This window comes from Dendropsophus ebraccatus, chromosome 2 (assembly GCF_027789765.1).
Source record: "Dendropsophus ebraccatus isolate aDenEbr1 chromosome 2, aDenEbr1.pat, whole genome shotgun sequence".
Lineage (NCBI taxonomy): Eukaryota > Metazoa > Chordata > Amphibia > Anura > Hylidae > Dendropsophus > Dendropsophus ebraccatus.
In genome coordinates this window covers 56,440,426-56,462,575 of record NC_091455.1, presented here as the reverse complement: position 1 = coordinate 56,462,575, position 22,150 = coordinate 56,440,426, and the positions used below count along the sequence as shown (strand labels likewise).

The 22,150-nt window shown below is 40.5% G+C and overlaps 1 protein-coding gene across 5 annotated transcripts in view; it reads left to right on the top strand.

Annotated features, from left to right (window-relative positions):
* RP1 (RP1 axonemal microtubule associated) overlaps positions 1–22,150 on the top strand; it is a 313,669-nt gene that overhangs the window by 7,010 nt on the left and 284,509 nt on the right. The gene's annotated exons all lie outside the window — the stretch shown is intronic.

Genomic DNA, 22,150 nt, shown 5'->3' with positions numbered 1-22,150 from the left:
ATGTATTTACGAAGCAAAAATTTTAAAACAGTAAAGGAACTGACACATAAACAGATCCCCAGAACAATGGTGGTGGTAAATTATACAAAACAATATGTATACAGAGTACAGAGGTAATAAATTAATTTACACAAACGAAGCACTGGGCATTGGGCATGTAATTAGCTAAATTTATGCATAGTGCTATATAAGGTGCATACAAGACCATAAAGTGCATATTTAGATATTACCCATATGTCCTTAGTGCCATTTACACATACAAAAAAGGCTATGATACAAAATATTGCATGAAATTTATTAGCATGATTTAAAATCTACAACAGAAATTACATATAGTGCAAGGAAAATCCAGTAGAAAAAAGCAACTCATTGCCACAGTACTTAAAAAATCATATTAGTGTACATCCATAATGGTAAGCATGAAGATCACTGTTAACACCTATGTAGCATACCCACATAGCCTCCCAGGCTTCCTAGGCATAAATATACCCAACCTATAATAGGTTATCAGCCTGAATCAAGACGCGTGCTTACCCATGGCAATGATATCGCAAACCCCGACGTACGTTTCGCGTACTTCCGCTTTCTCAAGGGGCGTGTCTTAACTCCCGTCACTTCCACTATTTATAGTAGGCTATGGGATTCCTTCCGGGGAATGACGCAGATCGAAGGAGGAGCCAGGAATCACGTCTATTCCTTCCGGCCTATGTCACTGGAACGCACGCCCGCCGGTGGAAAGCAAGCGGGCAGGCGCACAGCGAACCTTGAGGCTGTTCCGGAAAGACGCCTGTGCCCAATTCTCCCGCGATCTGCGTACACGGAAGGTATCGAGTACTCACTACTGGGAGGCTATATGTTTACAAAGACAGTAAAAGAATTTGGACATATTTTGACCTTCAGACACAAAATAGAAAAATTTGAAAAAAGTGCAATATAGATAATGTAAACATGTAGGTTAGTCTCGTGTAATACCAAATACCAAAATATAAATAAAGTGCATATAGTGCAAAACCTTTATCACTGCATATATCATAAACATAAAAATTATAAACTAAAAAATTAATTAAAAACCAATCATGATTAATTATTATAAAGTGCAAAGTATCATATATCACCCTAAAGTGACAGTGCTAGTCCATGTAGTGATTAAGGTGCCATGGTCAATGTCCCCCAATGTCCTGACCTCGTATTTATATATTTCCACGAATTTTCTCCCTTTTACCCGACCTTCACCATTTTTTTCTCTCCTTTTTCCACATTTTTCCTTTTCTTTCCCCATAGAATCTTAGGAATCCCAGATTAGCCACCATTTAGAAAAACTAAAATTAGAAACATACAACAAGAATTAAAAACACACATTATTTAAAATTGGTGCACAAAGAAAACATTTTTATTACAAAAATGAAGCAAAACTACGTTGCTCATTTAAACCCTGGGGAGCCAAGCTACTTAACAGATATATCCACCGGCATTCCTTCTGAGCCAGAATCTTCTTTTGGTTCCCTCCTCTAATGCCGCCCACAACTTTCTCAATCCCCTTCACCTTAAAGGTCCTTGGGTCACCATTATGATACAATCTAAAGTGATGAGGGATTGTTTTTAGTGAGTTAATATCCACACAGTCCTTTGCTGCCAAAATCCCTCTTACATGTTCCCTCGCCCGGATTCTGAGTTCCCTTGAGGTGAGACCAATGCAAACCTTATTACATCCACATGTAGCATAATAAACAACATAGCGAGTGGAGCAGGAGATATAGTCCCTGATCGTATATTGTTTTTGTCCATCTGCCGACACAAACACATTTGTTCGCTCGATATTTGGACATGCTCTACACTCGCCACATGGATAACACCCAATTCTTGGATTACCCCCTCCCAAAAAGGTGTTTGTAATCCTAGGACTGTAGTGGCTTCTTACAAGGAGGTCCTTTAGATTCTTCCCTCTGCGAGCTGTCATCAGAGGGGCTTCTGACACTTTTCTTGCCAAAATGGAATCAGTTTTTAAGATCGCCCAGTGTTTAATCATAATTTTCCTCATAGTCTCCCATTTTTCATTATAGTTAGAGATAAACCTAACCTGGTTCTCAGTCTGTCTATCTTTTTTTGCATTTGTTTGTAACAATTGCTGTCTAGGTGTACTCTTGGCTCTGTTATAACCATATTCAATTTTCTTCCGTTTGTAACCTCTCTCTTGGAATCTCCTTCTCAGTTCCACACTCTGTTTTTCAAACTTTTCCTCGGATGAGCAAATCCGCCGCATCCTTAGAAATTGACCTGTTGGAACAGCCTTTATTGTGGATGGTGTATGGGCAGATGTTGCCTCAAGAAGGGCATTGACCGATGTCGATTTTCTGAAGACATCAGTCTCCAGTCTACCATCGTGTCCCTTTTCCAGCATAACATCAAGGGATTCCATCCTTTCAGTGCTGGATTTGAATGTCAATCTAATATTGAATTCATTTGAATTCAGTTCATTCATGAACTCCAGCAGCTGAGACTCCGACCCCCGCCAAAAACATAAAACGTCATCAATATATCTCAGCCAGCACTGCACATGGGTCACGGCGCCCACCCCTCCGCATTGAAAAACCAACCTCTCCCAGTACCCCAGGAAGAGGTTGGCATACGAAGGGGCACACGTCGCCCCCATGGCAGTGCCACGCAGCTGTAAGTAAAATTGGTCACGAAAAAAAAAAAAATATGTGTCAAAATAAATTCTAATAATTCCAAAATCAATCTGCAGGTGTCGGAGTCCCAGCTGCTGGAGTCCAGGAAGAACTTCACTGCCCTCAAGCCGTCACTATGCCGTATACAAGTATACAACGATTCCAAATCTGCTGTAACAATCAGCATGTCCTCTTCCACAAAGATCCCATCAATCCTAACCAAGGCGTCCGTCGTATCCCTAATATAAGATGGTAAACTCTCCACCAATGGTTTGAGATAGAAATCTATAAATTTGCATACAGGGTCACATAGCCCATCTATTCCTGATACTATCGGACGCCCTGGAGGATTGAGGGGATCTTTGTGGATTTTGGGTAGGAGGTAGAAGGTTGGGATCTGAGGAGACGCATTACTTAGCCCTTCAAACACTTTTTTTGGGATAATCCCTTCATCGAATGCCCTCTGCAAGATTTTTTGTAATTCTGTCTGATAACTCACATCAGGATTATGTGTGAGTTTTTTGTATGTATCTCTATCACGAAGCTGGCGTTGGGCCTCTTTCTCGTACTTACTCGTTGGCCAAACGACAACATTACCCCCTTTGTCAGCCGCCTTAAGGACTATGTCATTATATGACTGCAGTTCTCTCAAGGCTATACGCTGGCCGGGGGTAAGGTTGTCCTGTTTTATTTTAGTAGAGATCTTTTTAAAGTCCTCCTCCACCAGCTTCGTAAAGATTTCAATTTGGGGGCACAAAGTAAATGGTGGAAAGACTTTAGATTTTGGAATAACAGATGTAGGGAACCTACCTTGGTCCCGCACTGTTTGTTCCTCTAATAATTCTTCAAGTGTCTGCAATGCGTCTCTCTCAGAAATCTCCAAATCCGTCAACCCCATTTCACCCCTCGAGTGTAGGCGCATCAGGAGTAACTTCCTTGAGAAGAGGTGTAAATCCTTTATCACTGCAAAAGAATTGAAAGGATTAACTGGAGAAAAGGTTAGACCTTTTGAGAGGACTTCCACCTGATCCTCTGTTAATATTCTAGAGGATAAGTTGATTACCTCTAGACTGTTCTTGGGTGGTCTCCCTCTTTGGAGGAATCCTGGTTCCTTCCTTTTCACACTGGGACTCCGTGTTGCCCTCACATAGCTACTATTCAGTGGATCGTCTTGGGATCCCCCACCACCTCTTGCATCATGAGATCTCACTTGTCCACCACTAGATGTCCTAGATGAGACAGATCCAGATCGGGATCTAGATACAGATCTGTAACGTTCATAACCCTGTCTCCATCTGTATACTCTGTTTTGTTTTAGGTCTGTCATATCCCGCTGGAACTTCTTCAGTTTACCAGACCTTATTTCTTTCTCCCATCTCTGAAAATCTGCCTCCAACTCCTCATTCAATTTGGTTAATATCTCAGGTGGACATGTATCAGTCAACTTTGTTTGCAATATGTCTGCCAATTTCTCCAATTCGCTCAATGTTTTGCCATTTAGTTGAATTAGTAGCTCCATAAAACCCTTAGAGCACACATTAGATAGCTCCTCCCACTGTTTTTTTAAAACCATCTTCATCTATAGGGAAGGTAGGGAAAACTTGGACTCTCAATCCCCTGGGGATCAAACCTTTGCTGACATAATTTTCAAGGAAAGCCTTGTTCCACCAAGTTTTCGTTCTTTTATTCAGAACCTCTTTTAACTCCTTCATTAGTTCTTTATTTTCCTGGGCACTAACATTAAAACCAGTACTGGATTCATCCTTAAACACATCATTTAATTGTAAGAGCCACGACTGATCTCGGCCCGGAAGTCCATATTGGACTTGGAACTGGCTGCTGTGAAAACACAGAAAAACACAGTTTATACACAATAGTTCCAATGGACACCAAAAGAAAATATAGTATTTTGCGGTTTCCTTCTAGCGGAATTGATGACCCTTAATTTTTTTTAGTCCATAAATACTATTACAAATAGCCCATAAATACTGTCATTTACACATACAAAAAAGGCTATGATACAAAATATTGCATGAAATTTATTAGCATGATTTAAAATCTACAACAGAAATTACATATAGTGCAAGGAAAATCCAGTATAAAAAAGCAACTCATTGCCACAGTACTTAAAAAATCATATTAGTGTACATCCATAATGGTTAGCATGAAGATCACTGTTAACACCTATGTAGCATATCCACATAGCCTCCCAGGCTTCCTAGGCATAAATATACCCAACCTATAATAGGTTATCAGCCTGAATCAAGACGCGTGCTTACCCATGGCAATGATATCGCAAACCCCGACGTACGTTTCGCGTACTTCCGCTTTCTCAAGGGGCGTGTCTTAACTCCCGTCACTTCCACTATTTATAGTAGGCTATGGGATTCCTTCCGGGGAATGACGCAGATCGAAGGAGGAGCCAGGAATCACGTCTATTCCTTCCGGCCTACGTCACTGGAACGCACGCCCGCCGGTGGAACGCAAGCGGGCATGCGCACAGCGAACCTTGAGGCTGTTCCGGAAAGACGCCTGTGCCCAATTCTCCCGCGATCTGCGTACACGGAAGGTATCGAGTACTCACTACTGGGAGGCTATATGTTTACAAAGACAGTAAAAGAATTTGGACATATTTTGACCTTCAGACACAAAATAGAAAAATTTGAAAAAAGTGCAATATAGATAATGTAAACATGTAGGTTAGTCTCGTGTAATACCAAATACCAAAATATAAATAAAGTGCATATAGTGCAAAAACTTTATCACTGCATATATCATAAACATAAAAATTATAAACTAAAAAATTAATTAAAAACCAATCATGATTAATTATTATAAAGTGCAAAGTATCATATATCACCCTAAAGTGACAGTGCTAGTCCACGTAGTGATTAAGGTGCCATGGTCAACGTCCCCCAATGTCCTGACCTCGTATTTATATATTTCCACGACTTTTCTCCCTTTTACCCGACCTTCACCATTTTTTTCACATTTTTCCTTTTCTTTCCCCATAGAATCTTAGGAATCCCAGATTAGCCACCATTTAGAAAAAAGATATATCCACCGGCCACCATATGTCCTTAGTGCAACGGCCACCCTGGGTGAGTGGTATGGTGGCCGTTGCACTAAGGACATATGGGTAGTATCTAAATATGCACTTTATGGTCTTGTATGCACCTTATATAGCACTATGAATAAATTTAGCTAATTACATGCCCAATGCCCAGTGCTTCGGTTGTGTAAATTAATTTATTAACTCTGTACTCTGTATACATATTGTTTTGTATAATTTACCACCACCATTGTTCTGGGGATCTGTTTATGTGTCAGTTCCTTTACTGTTTTAAAATTTTTGCTTTGTAAATACATTTTTCTATATATGCAAATAAAGATAAACAACATATATATATATTTTGTGATCTTTTGGTCCTGCATGTTTTGCTAGTGGGGTGGTCTTTTTCCCCCTCTTCTTCTTTTTTGGTTTTGATGTTGTAGAGTGTGAGTGTTCAGACTCTGACCGATCAGTAGAACAAGTGGAACATACTTCTCTCCCTGCCCTGTGTCTATGAGAGTCTCTCCAGGTCACATGACATGACATGTACTTTTCCTCGCTCTTTTTCATGATCGGTAGCATTCCATAAACTCAGATCCCAACCAGCAGAATGTTAGGTATGCTTTAGGTACAGGGAAAACTCCAATAACTCTAAACTTTATTTTTAAAAGCAGTGTGCTAATCCCAATACAATCTGAACTGACTACACTATGTAATTTTACTTGTTGAGACATTACCAGCTACATTGCCAACTTTGCTGCCCTTAGTGTTCAAGAGTGTTCTTCGCATCCTGCTATTTTCTGTTAGGAAGCAGTGTAAATATATGTGTACAGATAGTTGCCACTTCTGTTGCTGTTTCAAGTGATTTATTTCACGTCTTAGGAATGTCTTATCAGCCAAGATTGAGAGGTGTACATATAATGCCTACCTATTTCCTATGAGCAAAGGTTCTATTTTCCTGTCATACTCAGCTTGAAGGATTATTCAGGGTTGACCTTGGCCGTTACAGGCATTTTTCTCAATCCTATGGAGTTCATTGTTCTTCTGTTTGCCATAGAAATTCCTAAAGCAGGTTGTATTCTGTACGTCCCATTTATCTGTTTATTTCATTACTGCAAAGCTAAATACTCGAGACTAGTTACTGCCGTTCTGCGGTGTATCAAATAATTACTCTCCTTGTAAACAAAACACCATAAAATATGGATTAGGCTGTGATTTAGTGAGGCTGCACCGAAGGCCATGAAGAGATGGATCAGAGATGTTGGGAACAAAAACTCATTTACATGAATGGTTCCTCTAACCAAGTACTTTGGGTTTAACATTTTTCATAGATATGCAAGAGATATGCAAACAGTATATGATCCATGAGCGTGTCTCCTGAACAATAATGAATACACAAAGGAAATGTCTATTATGAAAATGAATCAGGTAAAAAATTTGTTTTTTTTTTTTTTTAAAAACACTGAAATTTCTTTGCTCGTTGCTGAATACACAGATTCTAAACATTTAGCAGTTTGTAAAAATGGAACAGTTTGTGTAAAAGTAAATTATAAAGAGAATAATGTACGTAGCCTTACTGTATGTTAGCTGAAAGAAAGCTGGAGGGTTACTTAACTCCGTCTACAAAGCGGAGAAAAGTGCAGCTTTTAAGGGTAACTCCATCAGGGAGTCAGTGTTCCTTCTGCCAAGTCTTTAGGCTGTTTGGAAGTTACAAAAGTGTTATATGCTGCAATGTAAGAGTGTACTTTATTTGATTCTCCGTCAATAATATTCAGCATGGGAAGGGGGAGAAGTTTATCCAGTTTCATAAAGTGGCTTCACTGAAGGTGCCATAAATATTAGATAAATGTCCACAGAACTGATCAAACTCCGGGGGCATGTAATATGTATGGGCATGTCCATGTATGCCTGAATATGGGGGGCAGGCAAAAGGACTAGCTCCTGGCCAAATGGTTACCTAAGGTGTATGGCCACCTTTGAGCCCCTATTCCACAGAGCGATTCAGATGAGCAAACAAGTGGCGACCTGTCCACACTCACTTTCGGCTCTATTACACACGTCGGCAGTGCGCAAGTAAAAGCCAGGGGGAGGGGATCATCTTTCTTTTAGGCTAGGATATACTATATGTTAGTATGCCTAAATATAGGCATTACAGCATGTTTCTTTAAGTCAAGTACCCTATGACTGTGCCGCACAGTCATGGGGTACTTGAAACATTATATGTATCCTATTCCCATTATATGAACCTATTAGCTCATGCAAACAATATGCCAATAACAATATATATTCTTTGCAAACAAATTGTGCACTTTCTACCATGGAATTCAGTCCTGGGATTGAAGGGGGGGCAACGAAATTCAGCCAAAGAATCAGGGAGGTAAGAGATAAACTATAGAACCTGGCTCCTCCTTGCTTCCAAATAGCGACTTGACAGGATTGGAATGAAAAATATTTACATAAGTTTTGATGCTATTATTTTAAAGAGAAAATCTCATCAGGTTAGCAGGTAAGCGTCTGACCTGCTGATATATCCCTATAGCGCACGGAGCACTGAGGATGACGGTACCAGATAGTCTTGCCCCCAGTGTACCAAAGCTTCTTATAAGCATGTTAGCAGTAATAAAATACCTTCATCCTCAGTGCCTAGTGTGCTATAAGGACATATGAGCAGGATAGATGCTTCTAACCTGCTGATAGTTTCCTTTTAATCTTGTAAGTCTTTTTGTACCTTTCAATTGCTGTCTCTGCTGTCACCAGCGCCTGAGGCAGCCTGTTCCTCATATTCATAGCTCTTTGGGTAAAGAAGGCTTGTTAGTCACCTCTGGAGCGTGTCAGTCACCTCTGGAGCGAGTCAGTCACCTCTGGAGCTTGTCAGTCACCTCTGGAGCGTTTCAGTCACCTTTGGAGCGTGTCAGTCACCTCTGGAGCATTTCAGTCACCTCTGGAGCGTGTCAGTCACCTCTGGAGCTTTTCAGTCACCTCTGGAGCTTTTCAGTCACCTCTGGAGCATGTCAGTCACCTCTGGAGCGTTTCAGTCACCTTTGGAGCGTGTCAGTCACCTCTGGAGCTTGTCAGTAACTTCTGGAGCTTGTCAGTCACCTCTGGAGCGTGTCAGTCACCTCTGGAGCTTGTCAGTCACCTCTGGAGCGTTTCAGTCACCTCTGGAGCGTGTCAGTCACCTCTGGAGCGTTTCAGTCACCTCTGGAGCGTGTCAGTCACCTTTGGAGCGTGTCAGTCACCTCTGGAGCTTGTCAGTCACTTCTGGAGCTTGTCAGTCACCTCTGGAGCGTGTCAGTCACCTCTGGAGCTTGTCAGTCACCTCTGGAGCGTTTCAGTCACCTCTGGAGCGTGTCAGTCACCTCTGGAGCGTTTCAGTCACCTCTGGAGCGTGTCAGTCACCTTTGGAGCGTGTCAGTCACCTCTGGAGCTTGTGAGTAACTTCTGGAGCTTGTCAGTCACCTCTGGAGCGAGTCAGTCACCTCTGGAGCATGTCAGTCACCTCTGGAGCTTGTCAGTCACCTCTGGAGTGTTTCAGTCACCTCTGGAGCGTGTAAGTCACCTTTGGAGCGTGTCAGTCACCTCTGGAGCTTGTCAGTCACTTCTGGAGCTTGTCAGTCACCTCTGGAGCTTGTCAGTCACCTCTGGAGCTTGTCAGTCACTTCTGGAGCTTGTCAGTCACCTCTGGAGCGAGTCAGTCACCTCTGGAGCTTATCAGTCACCTCTGGAGCGAGTCAGTCACCTCTGGAGCTTGTCAGTCACATCTTGAGCGTGTCAGTCACCTCTGGAGCGTGTCAGTCACCTCTGGAGCTTGTCAGTCACCTCTGGAGCATGTCAGTCACCTCTGGAGCTTGTCAGTCACCTCTGGAATGTGTCAGTCACCTCTGGAGCTTTCAGCTTTTTTTCTCCAAATGGAGGGGGCACCCTTTTGTAATTCTGGAACAGCTTTTCACTTTATATTTTTTGTGCAGGACATTTATATATTGTATTTTTCGGACTATACGGCGCACCAGACTATAAGGCGCACCTCATTATAGTGTATAAGTTTAAACGAATGAAAAACGTAAGTCACCTGCTGATCACAGTACTTACTGAGGCTCCTTACTATGCCACCTGCTGATCACAGTACTGTATTTACTGAAGCTCCTTACTATGTCACAGTACTGAGGCTCCTAAGTATGGTGGCCATAATGCACCATGCAGGATAGGCAGAATTCTGCCAGCGAGTCCCGTTGGCAGAATTCTGCATGGAGCATTGTGGCCACCATAGTTAGGAGCCTCAGTACAGTACAGTGTTGCTCTATAACCTCCGGCCACTAGGCGCTATTGAATGAAAGTCTATGCCTGAGCCTGTATCCGGGCTGCGGAGAGCAGGGAGAGCGGGACAGCGGGAGAGCGGTACAGCGCTACAACCGGAGAGCGGTACAATGCTACAGCGGGAGAGCAGGACAGCGGGAGAGCGGGACAGGCCTGCGGAGCCATGGGCCGGGAGTCCAGGTGAGGGAGCGCTGCGCTTTGCTGTGTAGCGGGGAGATGTGAGCTCAGCAGCCTATCTGCGCCATGGAGGCCGGAGCTGTCCCGGTCCATATATAAGGCGCACTGGACTATAAGGCGCACTTACAATTTCTTAGAAAATCATAGCATTTTAAGTGCGCCTTATAGTCCGAAAAATACGGTAGTTAACATTTATATACTTAAAAACATACAGTGTTTCCCTGAAAATAAGACAGTGTCTTATATTCATTTTTACTCCCAAAGATGCGTCTTATTTTCAGGAGATGTCTTATTTTTCCATGAAGAAAAATTCACACTTATTGTTCAACAACAAAAAAAAGAACATTTATTATGTATTGTACATTAGTTGTCATCACAAACCAGCATAACCAGACAACACACCACCTCTCCCCACTCCTTCCCTCAGCTCCCTACCCCTCCTCTTAGCAGCATGGTGGCGTCGGGGGTCTTACTTTCGGGGATGCCTTATTTTCAGGGGATTCCTTATTTTAAGCTATCCTGTAAATCCTCCACTATGCCTTATTTTCAGATGATGTCTTATTTTGGGGGGAAACAGGGTAGTTATGTCCCCCCTTAACCCCTTAACGACACAGGGGGGCTGCACGGCGACCCCGCTCTGAACCGCAGCGTTCCCGGGTGTGGCACGTAGCCTAAGACCGCGGCTATTAGCTGGCACGGTCCGATCGCTGTGCCCGCTAATCAAGCAATCAGATGCAGCTGTCAAAGTTGACAGCTGCATCTGATTGCTTGCTGTCCCTCATACCTGGTGGTCTAGTGGGGTGAATCGCCCAACCCCCCCTGGGACATTGTCCCGGAAGAGCGATCCACACATCCTCTGCTGGCTGGGGTCTGTGCCGTAATGGCGCTGATCCCGGCTCGTCACTCAGTTGTTTTCGGCTGATCTATGCTGTATTATTATACATTATACAAACGAACACTGGGCTTAGTTCATAAAAAAAATATATAATTTTTATTATGTATACATTGGTACCAAATACATATTATATCTCATTCAAGTAAAATGTAAAAATGACCACAAAAAGTTAATTAAAAAACATTACATATGATATTACAGATATAAATCATCATGGAAGGTGCAGCTATGATAATATCTTTTGTTTTAGCACTCTACCTCAATATGCTGCACAGGGGTATATATATATCTGGGAGCTAAAGAGTCTCCTAATATCCCTAACTCCCTGAGGAAGATAACGAAACGTACGTAGGGACGGCTCTTTCTGGTGTTCTGGCAGCATGGGTGAGTGCAATAGAACTAGAGGATAATAGTAGCTGATTTTAGACCCCTTGTAATTTGTATGTAAGCATATGGGATATTAGGAGACTCTTTAGCTCCCAGATATATATATACCCCTGTGCAGCATATTGAGGTAGAGTGCTAAAACAAAAGATATTATCATAGCTGCACCTTCCATGATGATTTATATCTGCTGACACCAGTTTTTTATGTAATGTTTTTTAATTAACTTTTTGTGGTCATTTTTAAATTTTACTTGAATGAGATATAATATGTATTTGGTACCAATGTATACATAATAAAAATTATATATATTTTTTATGAACTAAGCCCAGTGTTCGTTTGTATAAAGTATAGTGTGGGTTGTTTTTATTTGATAAGGTGACATCTGGTGGTGCAGGGTGGTACTGCAGCCTAAATTGTTAGATTACCCCGTTCCCCTTATCTCAAACCTTGTGTGTAATAATGTATTACTATACAGCATAGATCTCAATGAGAGATCAGTGTGCATATACTAGAAGTATATGAAATAAATAAATAAAGTGTTATTATTGATAAAAAAAAACCTCCCCTAATAAAAGTTTGAATCGCCCCCTTTTCCCATGTTATAAATAAAAATAAATAAATAAACATGTTTGATATAACGGCGTGCGTAATCGCCCAAATTATTAATTTATCACATTCCTGATCTCGTACGGTAAACGGCATAAGCGTAAAAAAAAAAAAAAAAGGGGAAAATTTCATTTATTAAAGGGCCCCTCTGCTTCCAACATTTCTTCCCCATTTCCCAGGGGGAAGCTGCCCGACACGATCATGTCATGCACCCTCCCTTCCTCCAGGTATAGGAACACACAGTATGGGGGGGGGGGGGGTCTGGGCTGCTCAGTATAGCACGGTAGTGCCTGGTCAGAGCAGGGATTGGGAACTGCTGGTATAATGAGAAGCGACAGTTAATAAAGGTTTTATATGCACAGTCTTTTACACAGTATAAGAGGAAAAGATACAACCTGGCCTGCAACAAGTTGAGGCAGTTCCTCCCTCTTTTGCAGTTGAAGTAGACCCCCCCCAATTAATATATCAATATCTGTATATAGACATCTCCATTATCACCATTTACATTGCTTACTCTAAAACTATATAAGAAAGACACACACTACTGCATATTACTACGAGGTAATAAGATATCTTCAAGCAGTCGATTATGCCACAGTACAATTAAATCTTCTGTAATCTGGATTAAATACAAGCTACAAATCTTATTACAGGTCTGGCTACAAGAAAGGGCAGCCATATGTGGATGTCTCATTATAGAGATTAAGATACACGAACAGCATCTGACAAGAGATACATGTAACCAATATGTCAGAGGAATCTCTCCAGCAGGCAGATCATTTTTAAATTGTACAATAATGACGGTAATTTTCTCCAAACAGTCATCAATTTGGTTGCTTAAATATATAATTTCTGCTGCGAGCATTAATTGCGTCTTGAAACTGACTCCATCTGCTTCATGGTGGGACAGAAGTGATCTGTTAATATCTAATGAAAATAGCGTCTTCTGACACATTTCCAGCTGAAGTTGCACTATGTTGTTGTTGTTTTTTTCTTCTTTATTTGAGGAGAGCTTTTGGGTGAAATCAGACATGTATTGAATCATTAATAACTTGCTGTCATCAATTATATATCTGCAATTATTATTATTTATTTATTTTGAAAGCGCCCTTTTATTTCATATGATAAGGGGTTAAGGGGGAACCCTGGAGAATTTTTTCCCAAATTGACTGGTTTCAAAAAGTTAAACAGATTTATAAATTACTTTTTATTTAACAAAACTCATGCCTTGAAGTACTTATCAGTAGAGATGAGCGGAACTTTCGGACTTTCAGTCCGAAAGCCGCTCACTCTAGTGCGATGCCTGCTATCCCGGGAGCGTAGTTGCGCTCCCGGGAATCTGCGGGCAGGATCTTCCAGGGAATTCAAGATACATTCCCTGGAAATCCAGGGAATGTATCTTGAATTCCCTGGAAGATCCTGCCCGCAGATTCCCGGGAGTGCAGCTACGCTCCCGGATCCCACAGGCATCCCAGGCATTGTAATAGAGCGAAGGTGCCGTCGGACCAAAAGTCCAACGGTTCGCTCATCTCTACTTATCAGCTGCTGTATGCCCTGCAAGAAGTGGTGTATTCTTTCTAGTCTGATGCGGTGCTCTTTGTTGCCCCCTCTGTTGACGATAGGAACTGTGAAAAACAGAAGATTTTCTATGGGGATTCGCTACTGCTCCGGAGACATAGATGATTTTTACTATTTAACAAATTAACTTTCCATTCTGGCTAATAGAGTCCTTAACAGTGGCTCCATCTATTAACTAGGAATGGAGAAGGTTGGCATCTGTCTCTTGAGGGGTTTTGCCTTCTTCTGGATCAACACATTAGGGTTATAGGTGGGGCTTGATAAACTCTTTAACCTTATGAACTATGTAACTATGCTATACAATTTTGTGGCAAAAGATTCCGTATATCTTATATTTTATTTAATTAAATCCCTGATCATTCTATACTAAGGAGTCAAGTGGGTGGTATCACCCAATGATTGACAGCCTTTCCTGTATTAGCATACACACAGAGATATCTATCTGACTAGGACCTCCCACTGGATTCCAAAGCCCAGAATGATCAGTGATTTATATAAGTAATAATAATAATAATAATAATAATAATAAAACTTCTATTAAAACTTTCCCCAAAACACTATATATCTCTTGGATCAGCTTCTCCCGCTCTATAACCTGCTGCCCACAAATAACACTTTATGTTCAATATGTCAGGTTCATATTAATCAATTCCCTAAATAGAATATAAAATCTTCACATTATGTGACCATGATGATAGTAAGAAACCCCTCTGTGCGTAGTAAATATTACATTGGTGGTGAAAGTAGAACTTTCTACAGAAATTCAGAGTTCTCCATTGTGCAGGAGATGTCTTGAGAGAAGCCACAGGACATAATCTATGAATGGCGGCTCTAAGCTTAGTTTCCCTAATTTGACTCTAGTGATTAACAGTGAAATGGTATTAGACAAATTGCTAGTGATGTACTGGATGGCAGCTCTGCTCACAGGCTTCATCTATTGGAGCTGTATACAACACCACTCTACCGCTTGAAATTTCCAGCTTTTTAAAAAAAAAGGAAAATTGGGTATTTATGACAAGATAAATGGCAGGTAAGTGCCGAGCGCTTTGTGTGATTTATTTAAGCTGCAGTGGAGAAATATTTTTGTATTAGATCTCCAGGTAGGAAAAACATATGGGCGATTTCTTGAAATGTGACAGCTGATATAGATGACGTGACACAGAGAGATTCTCTCAAAGCTGTGTGCTTATAATAGAGCATAGATTCCTATACATAACATATATGTGAAAATATAGACATACTGTATATAGTTGTGTATAAGCTGAGAAATATATGAAGTCGTCCATAAACATGAGATAAGTCATCTTCATCAGGAATGGCCACATGTCTAATGTCAGAGGCCTCCGGAACTGTTGTAAATGTTGGGGGAAATGTGGGTCAGAATATATAACATTATAATAAGCGTGCCATAGTGTATATACGTTGAGTACTGCTATATCATCATCCGAATTCACTTTTTGTTCAAGGGCTTTTAAATAGGTTTTTTCATCAGAAGCTTTATAGCATGTTTATATTAGGGTGAGAATGAGGTATTTTTTTTAAAGTTTTTTTATATCATGATATGCCCATTTGTTGTTCCCTTAATGCTAACCTGAGCCCACACTAGCCCAAAACTGTACTGGGTGCCCAAAGCATTCTGCCATAATTAATTATACCCCTTTAAAACATTTATTTTGTTGGTTGCTATAGGCAACAACCCCAGTTTGTTCTGTTAGAATTCTATAGAATTGATATTGATATTTACTGAAAATAAATGCAGCGAATTATCACCGGATGTTTGCTCAATCTGGAGCATTTTAAGACTGTCTAGTCTAAGGCCTGATTCACACACCCATTGCTGTCTGCATTAGCACGGACCCATTCATTGACAATAGGGGATCTGTGCCATAAGTACAGGCCACACAATGGTTTGTAACACCTACAGACCTATAACACCTATGGATGTGTGTATGAGGCCATAGAAAGGAATTAATCTATATGTAGGCAGAATGTGTGAAAGGGGCCTAAGTCTAGATCAACTATTAGGGTCCTATTAGACTAAGCAATTTTTTATGATTAACGATAAATGGTCTCAAACCAGATTGTTTATCGGTAACCTAAAATCGTTCATCATAATTACACAGAACGATAGTCGTTAGTTAGTCATTTACTCCATTTCATCCCAGCAACAGAAGGAACGATGTGGAATTACACTGAAAGATTTGTGAACAAATGCGGAATTACAGGAAAAATCGACAATCAATGACACACAAACGATTTTTCGATCGTTGCCTGCAATTACACAGGATGATTAACATTTAAATTCGAACTATATAATGATTTTCCGTAGAATAGTCATCCTGTTTAATAGGGCCCTTTGTTTGCCTACCCCCAAACCAGAATTTTCCGAGCATTGAGTAGCATTCAAGCCAAGTACTTTCCAGTGAAACCACACCCCTTTTTAGTCAGCCACGCCCCTTGTGTTTTGACTCATTATGAATGTGGCACAAGAATATGCAAGTTGCCAACAATTCTGGTGCATTTGCAATAACAAATTGTCCCCAATTTGTTACCAAGCCAAACCTCTAACATTTAAACCATTAGTAAGATGTCTACATCTAGGAAAAACTTAAATTTCAGATTTCAGCCTTTTTCAATGGTGTACGCCAGGCAGAAGCCTGCGAGGGTATGGGAGGGGGGTATCATTAGCAACCACATAACGTAAGTGATTTTAGAATTGTTAGAGGGAGGTTGTACTCAAAAGTCTCTGGATACTGACAGGTTTACATGTTACCTGAGGACCTAATGAACGCTCTTGGTCTGCCATGTTTGTACTGCTATTGGGCCCCACTACATAGGAAGCACTGTGTATTATACTAGTGATGAAATGATAGCATGATAGCAAGTTGACTTTGGGGACTAATTAATAATAAATAAATAAATACTCCCAAGCAAAAATGAAAAATACATTTTTAGTAAAAAAAAAAAAATTAACATAATTTGTATAGCTGCATCTATAACAAGCCAAGCTGTGGGACGTATTTACACTAACACAATCTTTAGGCTTTAGCTGTAACTGCAGTCCTATCTAATGTGAGAAAAAATTCTGACAGGTATCCTTTAAAATATATTGTGCAGTTTATAGTGATAGGGCTATGCACACTTGCTAATCCCTTGAATGATCTGGGCCCAGTTTTATCCCTTTTACTAAAATACAGCCTAACCAAAATGCTAAGCTTTCCCAAGAGAAATAATTAAAGGGGTTATCCAGGGCTACAAAAACATGGCCACTTTCTTTCAGAGACAGCACCACTCTTGTCTCCAGTTTGGGTGGAGTTTGCTACTTAGTTCCACCTGACCTGGAGACAAGAGTCTAGTTGTCTCTGGAAGCAAGTGGCCATGTTTTTGTAGCACTGGATAACCCCTTTAACCAATTTTATCAAGAATTCAGCTAACTACAAAAACATGCAAGACAAAGGACAAAATAGAGAGGCATAGTTGTTGTAAGGCCTCATCCCCACACTCTGTAATCCACAGACCCTGTGGAGCATGAAGCTGCGCAATGGACCTGCTGAACTCTAATGCCGTACAGTACAGTCCCATGAAGATTTAAACATTTTCGGGTCTGTGAATAAGACTTTCGGGTCTGCAAGTGGCCAAAGGGTTGCCCACTTTATAGTAAAATAGTTCAGTGTACAGTATTAGTAAATGTACTCACTGCACTTACTGACAGCAGTTTCCTGTATACCCCATAGAGCTAATATCAGTCTCCCCTCCTCCTGGCTAGGCTGTTCTGCTCTGTGGTGAGTCTGTCCTTAAAATGGCCGACATGGAGTAGCATGTGACTATGCCCCGCCCCCAAGTTTCCAACACTGAGCCTGTATATGCCTATGGTGGACAATGGGGGCGTGGCATGGTCACATGATCCTCCATGACAGCCATCTTATGGACAGACTTACAATAGAGCAGGACAGCCCAGCCTATAGGAGGGGAGTCTCATTTTAGCTCTATGAGGTACACAGAGGGCTGCTGTCAGTATATACAGGGAGTACACTTACAAATACTCTACACTGAACAACTTAACTATAAAGTGGCCAACCCCTTTAAGGAGCAATTTTGCAGAACCGAAAAAGTCCTCCATCACTAGGAGAAGTCAAGAAATCTATGTCATTAAATTATGTGGTATACGTCATAAACCCAGGAGAATGAGTTGCCAATGTATACCACAGTAGCATTGTGCTAGATTCATTTCTATGTGCAGCATACACGATTTTGCTGTGGGTCTTAAGTACGATGCATCATGTGTGTCTTTAATATTCCATGTGTGGGCCACTATGATGAAGCTAATAAGTTGTACAACTGATCTCACTGATCTGTGCTGCCGCAGTTCATATAAAAAAAGTGCCCTTAGACAATTTTTGGTACATAGAAGTGAATGGAAATGTGGTATGCATTGGCAGCCTATTCTCCTGGGTTTCCATGTTGTATAGGTGTGATTCTGGGCAGATACCCTTATAAGTCTATGTAGTAAAGTGAGACATATGTTCTGGAAAGAGATATCTTCACCTGCCATAAAGCAGCTTCTCTAAAAGCATATCTTTATGTCTGTTTTTTTCCTTTAATAGATTGCATTAATCACTAATATATGTAATATGACACCTAGTCAAGGCCAGATTATAGGTCAACTCTAACATCTAGGTGAGAAAATAAGTAACAGAGTGAAACAGTAGGAAATCCTTCAGAAGAAGCATCATCTATATTTATATCTGTCTGCCGACTGATATAAATGTTTAACAAGAATCCTTCCCTGAAGACTGCCCTTGTCACACTCTTATGTTCTATCTATTTAAACATGTATATATTGTAATTATCAGCTACACTGATAATTGCTGGGATGGATTTCAATTAAATAAGCTCTGGCGCTCAATGCATAGTGATGCAGAGAATTACGTGGGACTTTAATATGCATGACATGTTTACTGGTCGAGTGCCTCCGCAGTCTATCATGACGGCAACGTGGGCAGGAGAGTGAAATTGTCTCTGATTTATCAAGGACGATTCAAATCTGGATATGGGGTTGTGCAAGCAGAATGTGTTAATACTAGCTGAGAATTTGACTTAATTATAATCTTTTGATTATATAGACATTATCATACTAACATAATACTATACTGATATACGAACTATCATAATAACCTCAGTCAAAGTGCAAACTTGCCAAGAAACGAAGGATTGCTGTTGCAAAACTACATTTCCCGTCATGCTTGGACAGCCAAATCCAAAGCTTTAGCTGTCCGGGCATGATGGGAATTGTGGTCTTGCAACAGCTGGAGGACCGCAGTATGGAGACCCATGATCTAACATATAGAAAGTAATGCATAAAATTATATGCACAAAAAATTTTAACATTTGGGGTATTTAACACTGTGGGCCAAAGGCCAAATTTACACATTTTTACTTTTACTAAGATTCAGACATACATTTTGTGTTGTTATCTGGGTGAAAATTACATAGATTCATTGTCCCATCCCATTCTTTTCAATAGAAATCTGTGATGTACAGTAATTTACATAATGAGGATTTTCCCCCTAATTCTGCAATTCATGTTCCAAACCACTTACACTATTAGATAGCTGTTAGGTCAAGGAGACACATAGTGGGAGATTTATCAAAATGGTGTAAAGTGAAACTGGCTCAGTTTCCCCTAGCAACCAATCAGATTCCACCATTCTTTCCTCACAGATCCTTTGGAAAATGAAAGTTAGAAGCTGATTGGTTGCTAAGGGCAACTAAGACAATTCTACTTTACATTAGTTTAATAAATCTCCCCCATAGTACCTTTCTTATATCCAGCTGTGCTTCCAGAATGTAAAAAAAATACTTTTATCAAAGGCTTTTTTAAACACATTTAACATTACTTCTTATGGTGGTGGTGGTGGGTGCTCGATACTTCCCCAGTCTTCCAAAACAGATTGTGGTTGAGTAGAGAGGTACCACTGTAATTGTATTTTAACACAATACAAAACTTTTGACATGTTGTAGAGACAAGCATTAGCATTTGATTTGCAATGACTGCTGAAGTTGGATGAAGCCCCAAGGTTGCCTAGAAAACATGGATACAACCTTGGGCTATGTCCACACAACATATTTTTTATGACAAGAGCGGCCTTTGTTTGCAAATAAAACAACCTTTCTTGTAATTAACAAAATGTGTTGTGTGTGTTCACACAGTGCATTGAACAACGGTCATTGTTTAATACAGCCATGGAAATAATTGACATGGTCAAAAAAGCCACAGGTGGAGATTTATCAAACTGGTAGAATTGGCTCAGTTGCCCTAGAAACCAATCAGATTCCACCTTTCATTTTTCAAATCTGTGTGGAATAAAAGGTGGAATCTGATAAAAGGGGCAACTAATAAAATTCTACTTTACACCAGTTTGATAAATCTCCCTCATGGGGTTTATTTGAACAAAAACACCACAGCCAGATGTTAGCTGTAAGTCAATGAAATGGCATACTTACTTTGCATTTTTTGGGAGGCGTCTTTTCTGGTCTGTGGCATTTTTGGGAGAAGGCAGCGTGCTGAGGGTTTGGCATTTTCTTTTGGCAAACTTACATTCATCTCCAATAGAGTTCAATAGAATCCTTCTGTCTCAAAAATGCCAAAAAAATGGCACAAAATCTTTGGCAGCTTTTCTGGCGTTTTTTTTTTTTTTTTGGAGGTCAGGAAAAAGCCACACAAAATCTGCGTGTGAAGCCACCCTAAGACCTGCTGCAATCCCAAGAAGAAGTACGTGGCAGCAAGCATCTCTCCACAGCTGTCAGTCAAATATGACTTGTACGCTCCATTACAGTCTATGGGTAGGTTTAGACTACGGAATCTGTGCGGATAAGTTCCGGCGGATTCCGTAGCTCATACCTGTTCACTACGGCACGCATATCCACCCGTGCCATAGACACCATTCTATGGTCGGGCCAATTCTGCATTCCGCCGAAAGAATAGACATGGCAGTTTTTTTTGGCTGAAAGCGCCCAGCCATAGAATTATCAAGGCATCAGGCCGTGTAATAGGGGCCTAAAGGGGTTATCAGGCATTAGTAAAAGATGGCCACTTTCTTCCAGATCAACACAACCCTTTTTTTTTCTTCAGTTCAGGTTTGGTTTGCAATTAAGCTCCATTCACCTCAATGGAACTGAGTTGCAAAACCTGCACCCAAACTGGAGACAAGAGTGGCTATGTTTTTCTAACGCTGAATTATTCCTTTAATCCCTTCCCGCATCAGTCAGTACATGTACGTCTTCATGCTGGAGGGGGGTTCAGAGAGGGGTCGCGTGGCGATTTGAACCGCCCCGATCCCAGGTGCTACCTGTAGCCCAGGAATGCAGCTATTAGCGGGCACGGTCAGCTCTCCACTCCCACTAATTAAACATTTAAATGCAGCTGTAAAAAATTGACAGCTTCATTTAAATGTATGATGTCCCCCTATCCCTGGTGTCTAGTGATACGATCCTTACTGGGCCGGGGCTCAGCGTTGCACTGACCCTGATCCCGACTCGGCAATTGATGAATCTGGTCTGCTGCAGACCAGAGTAATACAGCAATGATCTAATTGATCATTACTGTATTAAGTATACTGCAGTGATCTCTATAGGAGATCACTGCAGTAATAATAAAAGTCCCTCAGGGGGACTAAAAGTTACAGTGTACAGTATACAGAATCACTTCCATTTTCCCATTTTATAAATAAAAATAAATAAATAAATAAACAAACAAACATATTTGATATCGCTGCATGCGTAATCACCCGAACTATTAAACTATGTCATTCCTGATCTCGCACGGTAAACAGCTTAAGCGCAAAAACTCGTCAAAGTGCAAAATTGCTAATTTTTTGTCACATCAAATCCAGAAACATTGTAATAAAAAGTGATTAAAAAGTCACATATACCCAAGCAAGGAACTGAGAAAAAAAAACAGATCCTGACACAAAAAATTACTTCTCACACAGCCCCATAGAGCAAAGAATAAAAGTGTTATAAGGATGGAAATAGAGCAAGTTTGAACACAGCTAGTTTTAATTAGCTTAAAATTTTTTAAAAGCAGTGCTATAAAATAAAAGTTATATAAATCACATATTATTGTAATTGTACTGACTCGAGGAACATATATAACATGTCAGTTTTACTGTAAAATGAATGGCGTAAACACAAATACTTTATGGCAAAATTCAGCATGTCATTGTAAAGTACAATTAGTGGCACAAAATATAAGGGCTCATGTGGGTCTGTAGGGGAAAAAAATTCAAGTGCTATGGCCTTTTAAACACGAGGAGGAAAAAACGAAAAAGCAAAAAGGCGTTAAGGTGTTTGCCCGTCATTGAACACTGTTCTCACAACTTTCTTTAGAGAATAATTTCATGCAAATCTTGGAACATTTTGTAATCTATATAATTATAAACAACGAATCAACTGAAACTGGAAGTTTATTATTTT